Genomic DNA, 18876 nt, shown 5'->3' with positions numbered 1-18876 from the left:
CCAGTGTCCTGTGGATGCTGGTCTTGCCTCCACCTGCCTCCTCTGTGGTGGGTCTGGAGTTTTGCAGCCTGAATGCAGTCAGAGGCTGAGCGACTGGGAGCCTTCCTCTGAGCATTTCCTTATTCATCTGACCTATGTTTTATGGCTGTAAGTTATGTTTTTCAAATTAGTTGGATTATATAAAAATATATCTGTCTACTAGCCTAAATATTATTATTTCTTCTTGAAACAAAAGCAAGTAAACCATATGTCTAAATGCTTCAGAAGTCGTTTCTTTTTAAATTGGCCCATCTTGAATAACATATGTGTGTATAATCTTTATTAAGCAAGAACTAGGGAGTAACACTTTTTATGATGCCTTCACATATTGGTGTTTCCCAAATAGAAATGATTTATGTTGTCATAATATATTTCTTTTGGATTGGGAGATTATTACTCCTTGAAAAACACATGATTAGCACTCTGCTTACTTTAGAAGCCAAATGTGTTTCGAATGAATATATGAGTGGTAGAAAATAAATAATTATTATTTCAGTGTCTGGTATAAAAATTCATAAACACATATAAAACATAATCGGGCTTAAGAAAATTCCTAAGCATGCTTTTGATGTCAGAACCTCTAATGAGGAATGTGTGTCCAGTCGCTAAGTCATATCTGACTCTTTGTGACACCCATGGACTGAGGCTTCCCTGTCCTTCATTATTTCCTGGAGTTTGCTCAGATTCATGTCTGTTGAGTCAGTGATGCTATTTAACCATCTCATCCTTTGCCAACCCCTTCTCCGCCTGTCCTCAATCTTTCCCAGCATCACGGTCTTTTCCAGTGAGTCAGCCCTTCACCTCAGGTGGCCAAAGTATTGGAGCTTCAGCTTCAGCATCAGTCTTTCCAAAGAATATTCAGGGTTGATTTCCTTAAGGATTGACTGGTTGATCTCCTTGCAGTCCAAGAAGACTCTCAAGAGCCTTTTCCAGCACCACAATTTGAAAGTATCAGTTCTTGTACACTCAGCCTCCTTCATGGTCCTACTCTCATATCTGTATATGACTACTGGAAAAACCATACTTTTGACTATATGGAGCTTTGTCAGCAAAGTGATGTCTTTGCTTTTTAATATGGCATCTAGTCTTGTCATAGCTTTTCTTTCAGGGAGCAAGCATCTTTTAGTTTCATGGCTACAGTCATTGTTCACAGTGATTTTGGAGCCCAGGAAAATAAAATCTGTCACTGCTTCCACTTTTCCCCCTTCTATTTGCCATGAAGTGATGGGATCGGATGCCATGATCTTAGTTTTTTGAATGTTTAATTCTAAGCCAGCTTTTTCACTCTCTTACACCTTCATCAATATGCTCTTTAGTTCCTCTTCACTTTCTGCAATTAGAGTGGTATCATCTGCATATCGGAGAAGGCAATGGCAACCCACTCCAGTACTCTTGCGTGGAAAATCCCATGGATGGAGGAGCCTGGTGGGCTGCTGTCCATGGGGTCGCACAGAGTTGGACACGACTGAAGCGACTTAGCAGCAGCAGCAGCATCTGCATATATGAGGTTGTTTATATTTCTCCCAGCAATCTTGATTCCAGCTTGTGATTCACCCAGTCTGGCATTTCTCATGATGTACTCTGCATATAAGTTAAATAATCAGGGTGACAATATACAACCTTGTCCTACTCCTTTCCTAATTTTGAGCCAGTCAGTTGTAAATATTCAAAAAGGTTTTGCCAATCTAGTTCAATGAGCTCAATGAAATTTATTAAACAATATTTTATAGAAATAAATACATTATAAAATTAGATATTTTAAAATATTAAAATGTGATGATTTAAGCAAAAAGTTTAGAGAAGAGCTTTAAGGGTGATAGGAGACCTTAAAATATTCCATGCACACAAACATATCACACCAAGAACTGAAAAACATGTGCATTATTTTGCCTGGATAAGAGAACATGTGCATGCCAGGACAGCTGTCTCATTTGGACTGTGTATGAAACAGCAGTAGATTTTATTTCACATGTTTCCATGGAGGGAGGGTAATTTAAAGTCAGCATGTACAGGCTCATGCTTTTTAATACACATGGTCTTGAGATGAGCTGTGGCCCCTTGTCTAGCTTAGCAGGACTGAAATCTGTTTATGGATAAGATTTAAACACCGAGTCATTAATCTTAAGGTCCCTTTCAATCATGAGAGAATCCAGCTTGATCAGTCAGTGCTATAAACACATCCAGAGGGGAGTCATCCTATGGCTGACGGTTCCAAGGTGGGTCACCAGGCAGTGTTCATGCCCATCTGCTTGTTCTGAGGCTAGTTTAGTGGCAAACACTCTGAGCTGACAAGATGCCTTTGGACACTTATAAATATGTCGTCTGTCCATTTGTAGGATCTCATTCACAGATCTTTGGACAAGTAGAAACCATTACTCACCAAATTCACCTTTTAGAGAGCTCATATTTCCAAACCTAAAAATGAAATGAAATTTAATACTTCAGTATTATTTTCTTCATCTTTAATTTTAAGTTACATCTAAGTGGGACAAAAAAAATCAGCTTTTAAGATCATACATGTAAGTTACATTTACCTCATATGGCAATAAAATCATCAATTAAATCTCTGAGCATTTCTTTCCATTCCAAAAGCAAGAAAAAGTCTTAATTGAGTTCCATGGTGCCTCTGGTGTGAAACAAAGAATTAAAATTTTAAGGCTTTGGGATAAAACTACAAACAGTGTCAAAACACAACAAAACATTGTCAAAGCAAACCTATGGAGACAGTATTAAGATGTCAAAATTAAAATGATGTCATTGCAAACTACAGTAGCACTTTTTAAAAATGAAGCATGAAGGCCTCTATTTATATGAGTGTACACTGCCACTCACTTCAAACTAATTGTTCTTGCCAGATATGTAGGAGGGATGATAAATGTTCCTAAGATCAGAGAATATACATTTCAAAAATAGTTAAGTCATTGCTAAAAGTGAGCTATGAAATTTCTCTCAATTTTGAGTTACTTGAAATCCATTTTATTCTTCAGTGTTATGTATTCCTATTTTTTTCTGAGGCTGGATTCATGTGTTATGTACACAGGTAACTAAAAATTATTAATATGTCTGCATTTATATTCTTAGATCCTTGCACACAGCCTGGCACATTGTAGGGCATAAATAATGGCTTGTATAGTTGGTGAGTAAATGAATATACTAGTACAATGGCATTATTTTATGACTTTGGAGCTAAAGAGAATGTGAGAATTCATTATCAAAGGGAAACATTTAGTAATGAGAAATTTAGTAAACCTTGTCTAATTTTTTACCTTATTATTTTGTCATCAAGAACATTTCAACCATCTTCTAACTCATCAACCTTAATCATTATCTGCTCAGTTCTTAAATGTATCTTCCATAGAGAAAGTATGTATGTCATCCGTTCAGTTCAGTTCAGTTGCTCAGTCGTGTCTGACTCTTTGCAACCCCACGGACTGCAGCACGCCAGGCCTCCCTGTCCATCACCAATTCCCAGAGTTTATTCAAACTTATGTCCATTGAGTCGGTGATGCCATCCAACCATCTCATCCTCTGATGTCCCCTTCTCTTCCCCACTTCAATCTTTCCCAGCATCCGGGTCTTTTCAAATGAGTCAGTTCTTCACATCAAGTGGCCAAAGTATTGGAGTTTCAGCTTCAACATCAGTCCTTCCAATGAACACCCAGGACCGATCTCCTTTAGGATGGACTGGTTGGATCTCCTTGCTGTCCAAGGGACTCTCAATAGTCTTCTCCAACACCACAGTTAAAAAGCACCAGTTATTCAGTGCTCAGCTTTCTTTATAGTCCAACTCTCACATCCATATATGACCACAGGAAAAAACATAGCCTTGACTAGACGGACTTTAGTTGGCAAAATAATGTCTCTGCTTTTTAATATGCTGTCTAGGTTGGTCATAACTTTCCTTCCAAGGAGTAAGCGTCTTTTAATTTCATGGCTGCAATCACCATCTGCAGTGATTTTGGAGCCCGAGATAATAAAGTCTGCCACTGTTTCAACTGTTTCCCCATATATTTGCCATGAAGTGATGGGACTGGATGCCATGATCTCAGTTTCCTGAATGTTGAGCTTTAAACCAAATTTTTCACTCTCCTCTTTCACTTTCATCAAGAGACTCTTTAGTTCTTCACTTTCTGCCATAAGGGTGGCATCATCCGCATATCTGAGGTTATTGATATTTCTCCTGGTGATCTTGATTTCAGCTTGTGCTTCCTCCAGCCCAGCGTTTCTCATGATGTACTCTGCATATAAATTAAATAAGCAGGGTGACAATATACAGTCTTGACGTACTCCTTTTCCTGTTTGGAATCAGTCTGTTGTTCCACGTCCAGTTCTAACTGTTGCTTTCTGACCTGTATACAGGTTTCTCAAGAGGCAGGTCAGGTGGTCTGGTATTCCCATCTCTTGAAGAATTTTCTACAGTTTATTGTGATCCACACAGTCAAAGGCTTTGGCATAGTCAATAAAGCAGAAGTAGATGTTTTTCTGGAACTCTACTGCTTTGTTGATGATCCAGTGTATGTTGGCAATTCGATCTCTGGTTCCTGTGCCTTTTCTAAAACCAGCTTGAACATCTGGAAGTTCACGTCTCATGTATTGTATTACATATTGATTATGTATGGCACAATCTCTCAGAAACTTTATATTTGATGATGCTTGTATCATGCCTTATAACAGAATTTTTTGAATTGATGATGTACAAACACTGATAATCTTAATAATTAGATGAATAATTCTTACTTGGATTGATTATATATTTTAAAGAAAATTATTTTCTGATATTGAAATTTTAAAACTCATAACTCTCAAAACTAAGCTGTAGAAATATGTCATACTCTAAATGTACCTGGTAGTCACTTCAGTTGTTATTTCCTTATAATAAACATTGAGGTCATTCTATTTGTGAGGGTTATACATTCTTCAGTACTGAATACACACACACAATTATATAATATTGTTAATATCAATGTATTATAGCATATTCATATTATAACTATATGATGTGTATAATACAGTAAATATATATTTAATATATATTAACATTCTTTATGGTATATATAGTTATATACATTATATTCCCATGACTTACTTATTTAATAACTGGAAATTTGTACCTTTTGACTTCCTTCCCTCATTTTTCCCACTCACCCTGGCCTCAGTACATTCTCATAATCACTAGTTGATAAAGCTGATCAGACGAGCACTGACCACCTGATCTCTTACGAAAAATACAAAACAAAAGGCTGTGGAAACGAGCATCTGCAACAGCAATTCCATTTCAGTCCATTTGCTTAATGTGGTTTTGTTATTAAGACAGCAGATTTTAGACAGATTTAAGTGCAGTATCATTACATAACATAGCAAAGCATGCTGTGCAAATGATGGAAAGTACAGTCTTACAGCTAGATCTTATAAACCATAACCAAAGCTAGAAAAAAGACAAAAGTCAAAGTTACTCATCAAAAGTGCATTTTAGATTCTGAAAAACACAGCTGTTATCAAATGTATCGCTTTTCTAATAGAACAGTGTATTCTAAGTTTGTTACATGTGTTTTGTTCATTGCTTTAAAAAAATAGGTAGATCTGCTGAAGCGTTCTATGTTACCTTTCCTTTTTTTTTATAGAGTTTAATTTTTGGCAAAGTTTTTGGTTCACAGAAAATTTGAGCACAAAGCGCAAGTGGTACCCACGTACCCCTTCCCATACGTGATCAGCTGTCACGCACCCGAGCACTGTTCTGCTGCAGGTGAGGAAACGGCATTGCTGCATCCATCACTTAGAGTTTGTAAGAGTCCACTCTTGCCGGTGTACATTCTGTGGGTTTGGACACATGTATAATGACACACATCATACAGTGTAGATTCATTGCCCTGAAAATCCTGTGCTTCACCTGTTTATCTCTTGGCAACCATTGATCTTTCTACTGCCTCTGTAGTTGTGCCTTTTCCAGATGTCATAGAGGTGGAATGAAACAGTATGCAGCCTTCAGATATGCATTTAAGATTCTTCCGTGTCTTATTATGGCTTGATGGCTCTTTTTTTTTAGCACTAAATAATATTTCATCGTTTGGATGTAGCACAATTTATTTATAGAATCACGTACAGAGGAGCCTGGTGGGCTACAGTCCATGGGGTCTCAAAAGGGTCTAGCACGACTTAGTGACTAAATAACAACAACAACTGAAGGACATTTTGGTCTCTTCCACATTTGACAATTATGAATAAAGCTGCTATAAATATAAACATCCATGGCAGGGTTTTGTGTGGACATGTTTTAAACTCTTTGGGTAAATACCAAGGAGCACATTGCTGGATCATATGGTAAGATTATGTTTAGTTTGTAAGAAATCAGCAAACTGTCTGCCAAAGTGGTTGCACCATTTTGTACCACCAGCCAATTACTGGGATTTTTTTTTGCTCCACAACCTTGCCAGCATTTGGTCATGTCAAAGTTCCAAATTTTGGCCATCCTAATTCAATTGTTAGTTATCTCAGCACCATTTGTTAAAAAGACTGTCTTTGTTTCATTGGATTGTCTGCTCTTTTGTGAAAGACTAGTTGACTATATTTGTGTGAGTTTATTTCTTGGCTTTATATTCTGTTCCACTGATCTATTTGTCTATTCTTTTTGCCGGTATCACACTGTCATGATTACAGCATCATGAAAATAAGTCTTGAAGTTGGGTAGTGTGAGTCCTCCAACTGTTATCTTTTGCAGTATTGTGTGGAGTGTTCTGGGTCTTTTGCCTTGCCATGTAAACTTTAGAATCAATTTGTTAATATCCACAAAGTAACTTTCTAGAATTTCAATTACATTAAATCAAGTTGAGTGAAACTGAATCTTCTTATTCATGAATGCAGAATATCTCTTGATTTACTTAGTTCTTCTGTTTTTTTATCAGAGCTTTTTAGTTTTCCTCATATAGCTTTTATATGCATTTTGTTAACTATACCTAAATATTTCGTTCTTTTGATGCTAATGTACTGTGGTTTTAATGTCAAATTCCAACTGTTCTTTGCTGGTATATAAGGAAGCAATTGACTTTTGTGCTAACCTCATATCCTGAAACACCGCTATAATTCCTTATTACACTAATTAATTGATTTTTAAATGTTGAGCCAGCCTTGCATTCCTGGGATAAATCTCAGTTGGACATTTTTTCGTTTGATATGCTCATATGTGTTAAAGTTGTTTGCATCTGTGTTTATAAGAGGTATTAATCTATAGTTTTCCTTTTTTGTAATGTCTTTGTCTTGCTTGATATTAGGTAATTCTGGTAAAGAATCTGCCTGCCAGTGTAGGAGACATAAGAGATGTGGGTTCCATCCCTAGATTGGGAAGATCCCCTGGAGGAAGACATGGCAACCCACTCCAGTATTATTGCCTGGAGAATCCCATGGACAATGGAGCCTGGTGGATTACAGTCCATAAGGTCGAAAAAAGCTGGACACCACTGGAGTGACTTAAATAAATATATATATATATATTTTCTCTACTTCTATCTTCTGAAACATACTGTAGAGAATTTGTATGATTTCTTCCTTAAGTCCTTGGAAAAATTCACCAGTGAACTCATCTGGGAGTGGAAATTTCTATTTCAGGGTGATATTAATAATTCATTTTCTTTAGTATGTATTGACTTATTCCTTTTTGTTCTTGTGTGAATTGTAGAAGATCATGTCTTTCAAGGAACTGATTCATTCTATCTAAGTTGTCAAATTTGTGGGGAAAGAGTTATTTATAATATTCCTTTATGATTACTTTAATATCCACAGGGTGAGTAGTGTTGTATTCTCTTTGATTTCAGAGATCAGTTGTGTTATTTCTCTTTTAATATTAGTCACCTGGCTAGAGGTTTATCAGTTTTATTATCCTTCTCAAAGAGCTAGCTTTTGATTTTATTAATTTTCTCAACTGGTTTCCTGCTTTCAGTTTTATTGATTCATGCTCTGATTTTTAAATTTCTTTTTCCTGTTTATTTTGGTTTTAAGTTACTTTTCCATTTTCAGTTTCCTAAGGTACAATTTTAATGATTGATTATAGATTTTTCTCTTTACTAATTATACAGTCAGTGCTATTAATTTTCCTCTAAGCACTGCTTTTGCTGAATCCCACCTATTTTCATAGGCTATATTTTAATTTTCATTTAGTTCAAAATATGTCATTTAATTGAAGCTTCTCTTGAGATTTATTCTTTTATCCATGTGCTATTTAGAAGTGTATTGTTTAATCTGCAAGCATTGGGACTTTTAACTACATTCTGTAGTTAATTTACTATTTAATCCATTGATATCTGAATGCACACACACTATCATACAATGTGTTATTATTATTTTTAACTTGATAAAAGGTATTTTTTGGACCAAAATGTAATCTATCTTAGTAAAAGTTAAATATGAGCTTGAGAAAAATGTACACTCTGCTGTCATTTGATGAAGTAATCTGTAGATATTAATTATATCTAGTTCATTGATTATACTGTTCAGCTTAACTATGTCCTTACTAACCTTCTGACCTCTGAATTTATATTTCCATTATTGATAGAGGGGTGTTAAAAATCTCCAGCTATGATAATGGGTGCATCTATTTAGCTTTGCAGTTCTATTAGTTTTTGCCTCTGTGTTTTAATTCTTGATTTTAGGCACATTTTTACACGTTAAAGATTGGTATGTCTTCTTGGATAATTGACTCCTTTATCATGTAATGCCTGTCTTCTTCTTCTTCTTTTTTTCTTTTTTTTTTACTTTGACATCTGCTCTGTTGCAAATTATATACCTTTCTTTTTTAAAATTTATTTTTAATTAAAGTATGATTGCTTTATAATATTGTGTTTCTTTAGATTAGTGTTATCATGGTGTGTTTTTCTTCATCCAGTTAAGTTTTAATCTATATATATCTATTTAAAGTAATTTCTTGTAAACAACAGTTTTGATACTCTCTAACAGGCTCTGTATTTTAATTAGTGTGTTTAGACCATTGATGTTTAAAGGTAATATCTACCATATTTGTTAGTTTTTGTTTGCTGCCTTTGTTCTTTCTTTTACTGTCTTTAACTTATTTTCTATCTTCTATGACTTCAATTGAGCATTTTATATGATTTCATTTTTTTATTCACAGCAGTTATATTTCTGTTTTTATTTTTATTAATGATTACACTAGAATTTACATATGCATTTCAACTAATCCAAGTCTGCTTTCAAACAATAATGTATGTCTTCATGAGTGGTGCAAATACCTTATAATGAAGGAATAGTCCTTGCTAGAAGGTAATATCCCTTCTACCATTGCTGTCCTTTATTTCACTTATCCATATTCTGTAATAATCAAATACATTGTTTTATTGTTTAGAACACAGTAATATGAAAAATTATTTTATTTGGCCTTCATTTAGTCTTTCTCTAACCCTTTTCCTTTCTTAATGAATATTTTCTAATTTTGCAATGATGGTGCTGATAACCGTGATGGTGCTGCTGATGGTGATAAATGATAGTGTTGAGCATGAGTATGTGCATAATTCTTGTGATGTAAGTTAGATCCAGAGTGTTGAACTAAAGACAAGTAAGATATGTGCATTGTAATCTACCCAACAGGAGATACAGGAGGATGATTTGACAATTTTCATTTTCATATCACATTATGGTTTGGCCTTTAGAAGACTTGACTGCAGTAGATTTGCTGGGAAAATAACTCAGTTTAGGATAAAATTATTTTTCCTGTCCTATAAACTTATTATTTGTAGGATGTTGTTCTGTTGTTATATTCAGATATTAACTTCAAGCAAAATCAAGTATTTTGTGAAAATCTGAATGATTATACCATGGATCTTAATACTTCCTAAGAAAAAAGTATCCCTTTTCTTAGAGGAGAGTTAGAGGAGGGAGAAAAAAGTGAGTCAGTGAGCTTAGTCACTTATATTTTGTGGGGAAAAGCTACACAGCTTCAGGTGCATTGGCCTTCTCTGGGTTGTGCCTTGCTTCTTCAGAGGCTGAAGCACCTTTATCATTAACATGCTGCCTGTGCTTCATGCTTGACTTTTACATTATTGCTCTAGCTATTACCATGCATGCATTATTTATGTGGTTGGCTATCATGGAAAAAAGGCAAGCAATTTACTTGTCAAAACACATTAGAATGCATGACTTTAAATCAGAGTCGCATGGGTTGGTAAAAAGCTGTAATAAATGCACTTTGGCTAATATGTTAGTATCGTCCAGTTTGAGGTCACTATTGACTGAGAAACCAATAACCATCCCTAGAACTTTTCTAGTAGAATAGCGCTTCAGAATTTATACTTTTAATTGCTCCAGAGTAAACTCTGTTATTACAATTTTTCTTTCCATAGATGAGTTTTAACATTAGAATAGCAAGTGAGTGCAAATTAAATTCTTAATGATAGAAGTCCTGTAGTTAACTGTATTATTTATTTAAGCTTCAAACAGGATCTGAAATGCTTAAATAATAGAATTATGTCATGCTTTTCTTGTCAGTTATCCATTTCCACTGTTACTTGATGCTCTCATTACTACACAGAAGTCCCCTTTTGTACCACAGCAAATGTTTAAGTAAATACCAGCCACCTTGCTAGTTCTCCGAGTGCTGGTAAGGCCAGCTTCCGACTTCATGGCTTTTGTAAGATGGCTGCCATGTCTAAGAGTAGCTGGAAGAGGTCCCATCAGAGCAGTGGTTCAGAAACTTTATTTTTCTTAAAAATCATTCTGTGACAAGTGAGTTGTAGGTGTGGCAGAGATTTTGAAGAGGTCAACGTTTTTAGAAGCTGTTATTTTGTGCAGGGAAATAGTCAAGTCTGTGCTCAGCATAACTTTCTCCTGGCTGTTCGTTATCCGATATTGTTCAACATCTTACGAATCTAATAGGAGTCCAGAGAATTGGATTTTCTGAGTGAAAGCAGTTGAAGAAGACAGAGGTTGACCCCACAGGTGTCAACTATCATTTGAAGTTAGTATCAGAGAAGAGACACCCTGGGTTCTTTTACTTCCATTTGCTTCCATTCACATCTTTCCCATAGATTCACAGGCCAGGGATGTTACTTCATCAAAGTCCTTCTTATTAGAAAAGAGGGAGTAACATGAGGTCCAGAGGACTTAAGTCGAACAATCCAACATTCTCAAGATCGGGGGACCCAGGCGAGATAGAAGAACCATCTGTATAGTGCTCTGATTTAAAAAAAAAAAACAAAAAACAAAAACCCTAAAGTCTTACAAGGCAAAGGGTTAGGAAAATACCTTTAGGGCACCGTGATAGGGGGTGGTTCTTCTGGCATTGTTCTTCCAGGTTGTTGTGATCTACCAAGATGGACTTGTAGGGCACAGACTAACCAAGAGGATTGAAGCTTTTGAGGATTGGAGCCAGCTTTTGAGATTCGAACCTTTCTGGAGGCTAATCTCCTATTAGATTCTTAAGATGTGTTGATGTGAGAAGGCAGAGTGCCTGACAATCAGACCTTCTTGAAACCCATGAAATTTAACCAAAAAGATGATGGATCTGTAAACTGAAAACTAGAAGATGTTGATGAGAGAAATTGAAGAATATAAAATAAGTGGAAAGATACATCATGTTCATATATTAGAATTAATTTTGTTAAAATGTCCATCTACCCAAAGCACTTGGAAGATTCTATGCAGTCTCTATCAAAATTTTAAATGGCTTTTTTTTTTTTTTACAGAGATAGAAAAACAATCCTAAAAACTTTTAAGTAGCCACGTGCTAAGTTGCTTCAGTCATGTCTGACTCTTTACAACCTTATGAACTGTAACCTGCCAGGCTCCTCTGCCCATAGAATTCTGCAGGCAAGAATACTGGAGTGGATTGCCATGCCCTCTCCAGGGGATCTTCCTGACCCAGGGACTGAGTCTGCACCTCCTGCACTGGTATGTGTATGTGTGTGTGTGTGTGTGTGTGTGTTAGTTGCTCCTTCGTGTCCAACTCTTTGCAATCCCATGGACTTTAGCCCGCTAGGCTCCTCTGTCCATGGGATTCTCCAGGCAAGAGTATTTGAGTCGATTGCCAGTTCCTTCTCCAGGGCATCTTCCTGAACCAGGGATCAAACTCTGGTCTCCCACATTGCAGGCAGATTCTCTACCATCTGAGCCACCAGGGAAGCCCTACCTGCATTGTTAGGTGAGTTCTTTACTACTAGCACCGACTGAAAAGCTCTAAGTAGCCAAAGAAATCTTGAGAAAGAAAGACAAAGCTGGAGGCATCACATTTCCTGATTCAAAACTGTATACAAGCTATAGTAATCAAACCAGCATGATGTTGGCTTAAAAACAGATGTGCACATCAATGGAACAGAACAGAGAGCTGAGAAATAAACCCATGCATATGTGGTTAATTATTTCATGATGAACCAAAATTACTCAGTGGGGAACAGTGTCTTCAATAAATGGTACTGGGAAAACTAGGCCCTTATCTTACATCATATAAAAAGTCAACTCTAAATGGATTAAAGACCTGAATGTAAGACTTAAAATTGATACAAGGCAACCATCAATAAATGAAAGAGTGACCTCCAAATGGAAGAAAATAATCATAAACAATATGTTTGCTGTGAACTTATAATCCAAATATTCAAGGAACTTGAAGAGATACATGTACCCCCATGTTCATGCAGCATTATTCACCTTAGTCAAGGTATGGGAGCAACCTAAGTGTCATCAATAAATAAGCTGATAGAGAAAATTTGGAATATATGTACAATGGAATAATAATAGTTGGCTATGAAATGAAGGAAGTCCTGATGTTTATGACAGCAGGATGGACCTTGAGGGCATTATGCTCACTGAAGTAAGCCAGGCAAAGAAGGATAAATACTGCATGGTATCATATATGTGAAATCTAAAAACAAAAAGCATAATTGAAGAAAACAGAGAATAGAAAAGTGGCTGCTAGAGGCTAGAGGTGTGGGGCAAATAGGGAAAGACTTGTAAAAGGATACACAATTTCATTTATAAGCTGATTATGATCTGAGGATCTAGTGAAAAACATGATGAATAGATCTGTCTATAGTTGATAATGCTGAACTATAGTTGATAATGTAGAACTGAAATTTTCTAAGAAATAAAAATTAAATTTTCTTATAAAAAATGTAGATGTGTGAAGTGATGGATGTATTCATTAACTCAGTGGAATTCTCACAATGTGTAGGCATAGCAAATCATCACAGTGTACACTGTACATATCTCACAGTTTAGTTGTTCATTTTACCTAAGTAAAGTTTTAAGAAAGGCACATAGGATATAATAGGAAGAATCCACATAGGTGGCCTCTTGGGTCTATGAAATGAGAATTCAGCTATCTTTACATTGTATTCCTTTAGAGAAATTTTAAAAATTGAGCAGCTTAAATAATTTTGTCAGTTGTAAGATATTTAGAAAATACAAAAAATGCAAAATGGAGAAAATGCCCTTATAAGAGCAAGTAGTTATCTTATAGAGTATATATTAATACCTAGATTAAGTAAGTGCTAGTTGCTCAGTCATGCCCGACTCTTTGCGACCCCATAGACTGCAGCCCACCAGGCTCCTCTGTCCATGAGATTTTCCAGGCAAGGATACTGGAGTGGGTTGCCATTTCCTTCTCCAGGGCATCTTCCCATCCCAGGGATGGAACCCGGGTCTCCTGCACTGCAGGCAGATTCTTTACCGACTGAGCTACAAGGGAAGCCTTGTTGCTCCCTTGTCATGGTGTGGATGCTTGCAAATACCTAGATTATATAACACTAATTTGACATTTTGGAGAAGACATTAAGATCTGGAATGAGCAGATTCAATATGATAGACTATCCTTTACCACAGAATCTTTGGGGGTGTGCTCTGAGTTATACTAATTATTATTAATGGCCAGGACCAAAGGCAACTGCTGATTCACTAATGCATGAAAATTCCTGTAACACCTATTATTTCATATAAATTCTAAATTGAGTAGATCTTAAGGCATTTATTTTCACTGTAAAGTTATGTTACTTTAGACAAATAAGATAGTGCCTTTGGTGAGTCTTAACTCTCATGATTAAGAATTTTGGCTTTATCTGCCATTCAATGATATTTGAAGGTGAAAATAAGATAAATCATCATAAGCATTTTATTTATAGATTCAAGAGTCCACTGCTGCATAAGGGAAGAGAAATTAAAGCTTGAAATTAATACATATCAATCATAAGACTTGCTTTGGCTTATGTTAATTTGCTTAGAGTATCATTCTGTTTTTTGGAGAAAAATCTCAGAAAAAATGTTTCCTGCAGAGGTATGGTGAGTATTTGTATAATTTATATATGTAAAAGTTGTGCATTTAAATCATCTGTTACTTAGGCAAATGCATAGGCTAAATATTTGTGTGTATTTTCAGGATGCATGCAGAATTATTATAATTATTATTACAGAATGAAAAGGGATATTCATTGAGTGTCTTCAGTGTGCTAAGTTCTTCAAAGTTTTCCATTAGGTTTATATTCTTATTTAATCTTACTCAAAACCCATCAGCATTCCTCGCAATAGCACTTGTTTCATTGTTACTAGATTCATGCCGCTAACATTTTATAGCAGTTAGAGTGGGGGTGGATTGTCTTGGAACCTAAGTGGAGCACCCAAGTGCTTATTCAAGTAGAATTCAGAAATGGGCTGGACCCTGACAGATTATGGGGAGTCAAGGGCACAGAACTAGGAAAGGTTACCCGCTTCATGTTGTGCGTCCTTTCCTTGTCATGGTGTGGATACTTGCAAATGGTGAAGACCCATGAAACTAGGGGAAAGGAAAGGATGCTACCTACAGAAAAAATGGCATTAAATGATTTACAAGGAGCTTTCACTGGAAATTAGAAAAGAGGCAGTTTTGACTCAGAAGCTGGAAAACCAAGACCATTTGACTCACAGAAATGAATTGTATATGGCTGATCTAGGGGAGAACCCATAGGATGCTGGACCCTTCGGGTAGGGAAGGAAGGGGAAAACTTATAGGTAACAGTTATGCAAGACAAATGATGTTCATTCTGAATACTTGCCTGCAAACTTTTGCTTAACCTCTGTTACATGCAGAAGAGAATTCAGATAAACATGTAACATGTCCTCCTTCTCAAAGGCAAGACAAATACAATAATTTGTCTGGAATAATTTGGGAATGATGTAAGACCACCCAATCAATAAATAATGCATGAGAGCAGTCTGAGTTAGAGCAGTGGACAGGGACAGTTATGGAGACGAAGAGGGAGAAGCCACCAGGATCTTGGATCAGATTCAAAGGAGGTGAAAGATGAAGGCTGCTGTGGTGTGGGCTGGGGTCAGGGCTGACTCAGCAGAGGCCAGTGGCCAGAAAGCAGGGGGTCAAGACTGAACGGGTAGGCACAGGCTCTGCCTTTGAGGGCATATGATGGGGTGATGTGGGTGAGAGGCAGGACCAGGCCAGGGCCGGGGCTGTGGACCTGCAGGGACCTGCGCTCACTTGCAAGCTCTGGTCGAGGGGCAGCTTGTACCAGGAACAATAACCCTAGTCTTCCTCCTGCATCTGGGAGGGGCTGTTACCATCCTAGGTGTTGGCTGATAGGGTTGGTCTTGAGTGTTCTCACCTCCCCCTAAAAATAATTGTGAAATGATAGACTTGTTTAGCTTACTGTAGTGATTGTTTCATAATGTGTGTGTGTGTGTGTCAGTGTATCAACTCATCAAATATTATACATTAAAATATACAACTTTTAGTTGTCAGTTATACCTCAATTTAAAAACATGAAGGAAATGTGGGGTGGTTAACTCTTAGTCCCTGTTTCACTTCTGAAATAAAAGCAATTCCAGTGAGACCAATGGTGGAGGTGACACTTGGATTACCCCTGCTGTTAGCATTAAATGCCTGATTTCCCTAGGCTGAAAGTGACTTCTATCCCACCTTTGCAAATGAAGGCATATAAAATATCTCATTAAAAAGGGATTCTCAGTGTCTTTGAGGGTCATGAGGTTTGAACTAAGTATGTGACCACACTGTCCAGATCTTACTCTTGGTCCTCACATGACAAGGCTAGTCTTTGGGCTCTTCTACCAGGAATTAAGTTTAAGGTCCGTGGTTTAAAGTCTGTGGCATTGTTTCTGACTTCGTGTTTCTGTACATACATCCAGCGGAGAAGGCAATGGCAACCCACTCCAGTACTCTTGCTTGGAAAATCCTATGGACGGAGGAGCCTGGTAGGCTACAGTCCACGGGGTTGCTAAGAATCAGACATGACTGGGTGACTTCACTTTCATGCATTGGAGAAGGAAATGGCAACCCATTGCAGTGTTCTTGCCTGGAGAATCCCAGGGACGGGGGAGCCTGGTGGGCTGCCATCTAGGGGGTCGCACAGAGTTGGACACAACTGAAGCGACTTAGCAGCAGCAGTATATACATCCAGTGTGGGGCACATGGTTTTTGAAAAATAGTTTTATTCTTTGTTACCTCCTCCTCCAAAAGGAAAAAAAAAAGATACCTAAACACCTTTACTTTAGTGTATCCTTATTAGGGACAGCAATAAATAAAATGTTTTCCTCAAATTTCCCATGGTAGAAAGTTACCTTGGCAATATTGGTGGAAAAAACAGCTGCTACATATCTGACCACTAATCTTTCACTTTCAGAAATAATAAGGGATTCTATTTTAAAGCCTCTGCAGACTTAGACAAAAGAAATGACCTGCCTCAAGATACATATGTTTTAGCTGATAATTTTTTGGGTGCAAAAGAATGACCCTAAATCACACAGAGACAAACTGCATTTTGAATGTGTTGCTTTCCCGGATTAATGTTATCAAATCTATCAGAATTCTTTGCCATCGATTCTACTCAATTCCTCTTCACATCATTTGCATCATATGTTTTTAAAAACCAATCTTTGCTAATCTGCTACTTAAAAGTGATGCCTGTGGGAAGTTATATTGTGCATTTCTTCGTTCAGCAATTAGAACTTTGCGGAGGGGCTGCACACACCTCCGACAGTTCCAGGGGGAGAGCCGCCCTTGCGCCGCAGGTGTCTGCCCTCCCCATCCCCCAGCCCAGGCCCAGGCTCTGCTCTTCCGGAGAGGCCAGGATAACCTCCCCTGAAACCTGCCCTGGGTCAGATTTCCTCCTTCATACTTAGCGGGCTCTCCCAGGAAGAAATCAGATAAACATTAAGCAACATTTCCTTCTCTTTTATGGTTTGATTTCCCTTTATCTCCTTAGTCTATCTAGAATTAGATTGTGAATGGTGTGAGTACCTATTTTTTCATAAAGCTAATATTCTAGCCACATTTATTAAATCATTCAAGCCCTGCACTGGTTTGTGCTGCTGCAGTTTATGTCTGAAATGGAATTCATATTTAAAGTAAGGTCTATATATAAATGGGGCTTCCCTGGTGGTTCATACGGTAAAGAATCAGCCTGCAATGCAGGAAACCCAGGTTCAATCTCTTTGTTGGGAAGATACCCTGGAGAAGGGAATAGCTACCCACTCCAGTATTCTTGCCTGGAGAATCCCATGAACAGAGGAGCCTACTGGGCTATAGTCCATGGGGTCACAAAGAGTTGGACATGACTGACTGACTTTCACTTTTATTGTAACACAAAATTGAAAAGATTTTGTTACATATTTTTCCACTTCTTTCTCTGCTGTGTTTGCTTTAACAATATAATATTTTAAGATTTTAAACTTTTTTCATACTTTTATTTTGTTCTATTTGTCAGAATAAGGTTTTCTTTTTCAAATATATATATACACATATACATAAAATTTGAGAGGAAAGGTCCTCTTTAAAATAGTTGATCTTTCTGAATTTAAACATTGATGATACTTAATTTGTGTATTATTTTATAAATTTCAATTAAGTCACATCGTGTAGTATTTTTGCATGGTTCTTGCCATAGCTTGCCGAAGTTATTCCTAGCTAGCCCATTCATTTTATTTCTTTTGTAAATGAGTTGTCTGATGTGCTTTAATTGGTTGTTTCCTTTGTGTGAAAAGCTATTGAATTCTTTCATTTTTGTAAAATCCCCAGTGATATTTTGAAGCAACAATAAACACAAGACTTAGTTCATGCAATTGTTGCTAACAGGACCAGTTCATGTTGAGTAGCTGACTGAAGAAGGAAAGAAAGAAGGAACGAAATCCTGTAGACCTGACTACCCCTTGAAAGCACCACATGGCGCAAACAGAGGTCAGTGCTGTCACTCACTCAGTGGGTTGAGACAGTCAGATGAACAGTCATTTGAAAGGAGGCGAGAAAACAAAACCAGGTGAAATAAATGGAAAAATACATGATGTTCATAGTTTGAAAAGCTCAAATTTGTAAAAATATTCAACTTTATCCACTTATCTATAGATTCAGTAAAATCTCAATCAGAATCCCAATGTGCTTATAAGATGTGTGAGCACATGTGTTTAATTTAGCAAGTTAAAAATCAGTGCCAAGAATAACTACAAAATTTTGATACAGAAAGACCAGGGGCAAGGGACTATATACTTGACATTCATTCTTAATTCTTCAGTATGACAACTGTAGTATTGATACAGCTAGAGGTGTGTACAGAGAGAAAGAGACTCAAATGTACAGATTTTGTACAGCAGAGGGAACTCTACTCAGTGCTCAATAATGGCCTATATGAGAAAAGAATCTTAAAAATAGACTTGGATATATGTATCTAAATAACTGATTCACTTTGCTGTATACCTGAAACTAACACTACATTGTAAATCAGCTATACTCCCATAAAAAATTAAAAACAAAAGACATTTGTTAGCTTCACTTTCAGTACAATTGCTGAACATATCTACTACATAATACCATTTAATTTTAGAAAATATGTAAATTATATAGTTTGTAATTGTTGC

At 36.8% G+C, this 18876-nt stretch overlaps 1 long non-coding RNA gene across 1 annotated transcript in view; it reads right to left on the bottom strand.

Moving 5' to 3' along the window:
* Positions 1 to 1966: 1966 nt before the first annotated feature.
* Positions 1967 to 18876, bottom strand: part of LOC145531306 (uncharacterized) — a 38405-nt gene continuing 21495 nt past the window's right edge. The window contains exons 3-4 of the long non-coding RNA XR_014072349.1: positions 2574 to 2665; positions 1967 to 2454 (exon numbers count right to left, since the gene is read on the bottom strand). This is a non-coding gene — a long non-coding RNA (uncharacterized LOC145531306). The remainder of the gene's footprint in view (positions 2455 to 2573; positions 2666 to 18876) is intronic.

This window comes from Giraffa tippelskirchi, chromosome 13, assembly GCF_054371585.1.
Source record: "Giraffa tippelskirchi isolate mGirTip1 chromosome 13, T2T-mGirTip1v1.2.pri, whole genome shotgun sequence".
Lineage (NCBI taxonomy): Eukaryota > Metazoa > Chordata > Mammalia > Artiodactyla > Giraffidae > Giraffa > Giraffa tippelskirchi.
The sequence above is the reverse complement of the archived record's forward strand: the minus strand, read 5'-3'. Positions and strand labels throughout refer to the sequence as shown.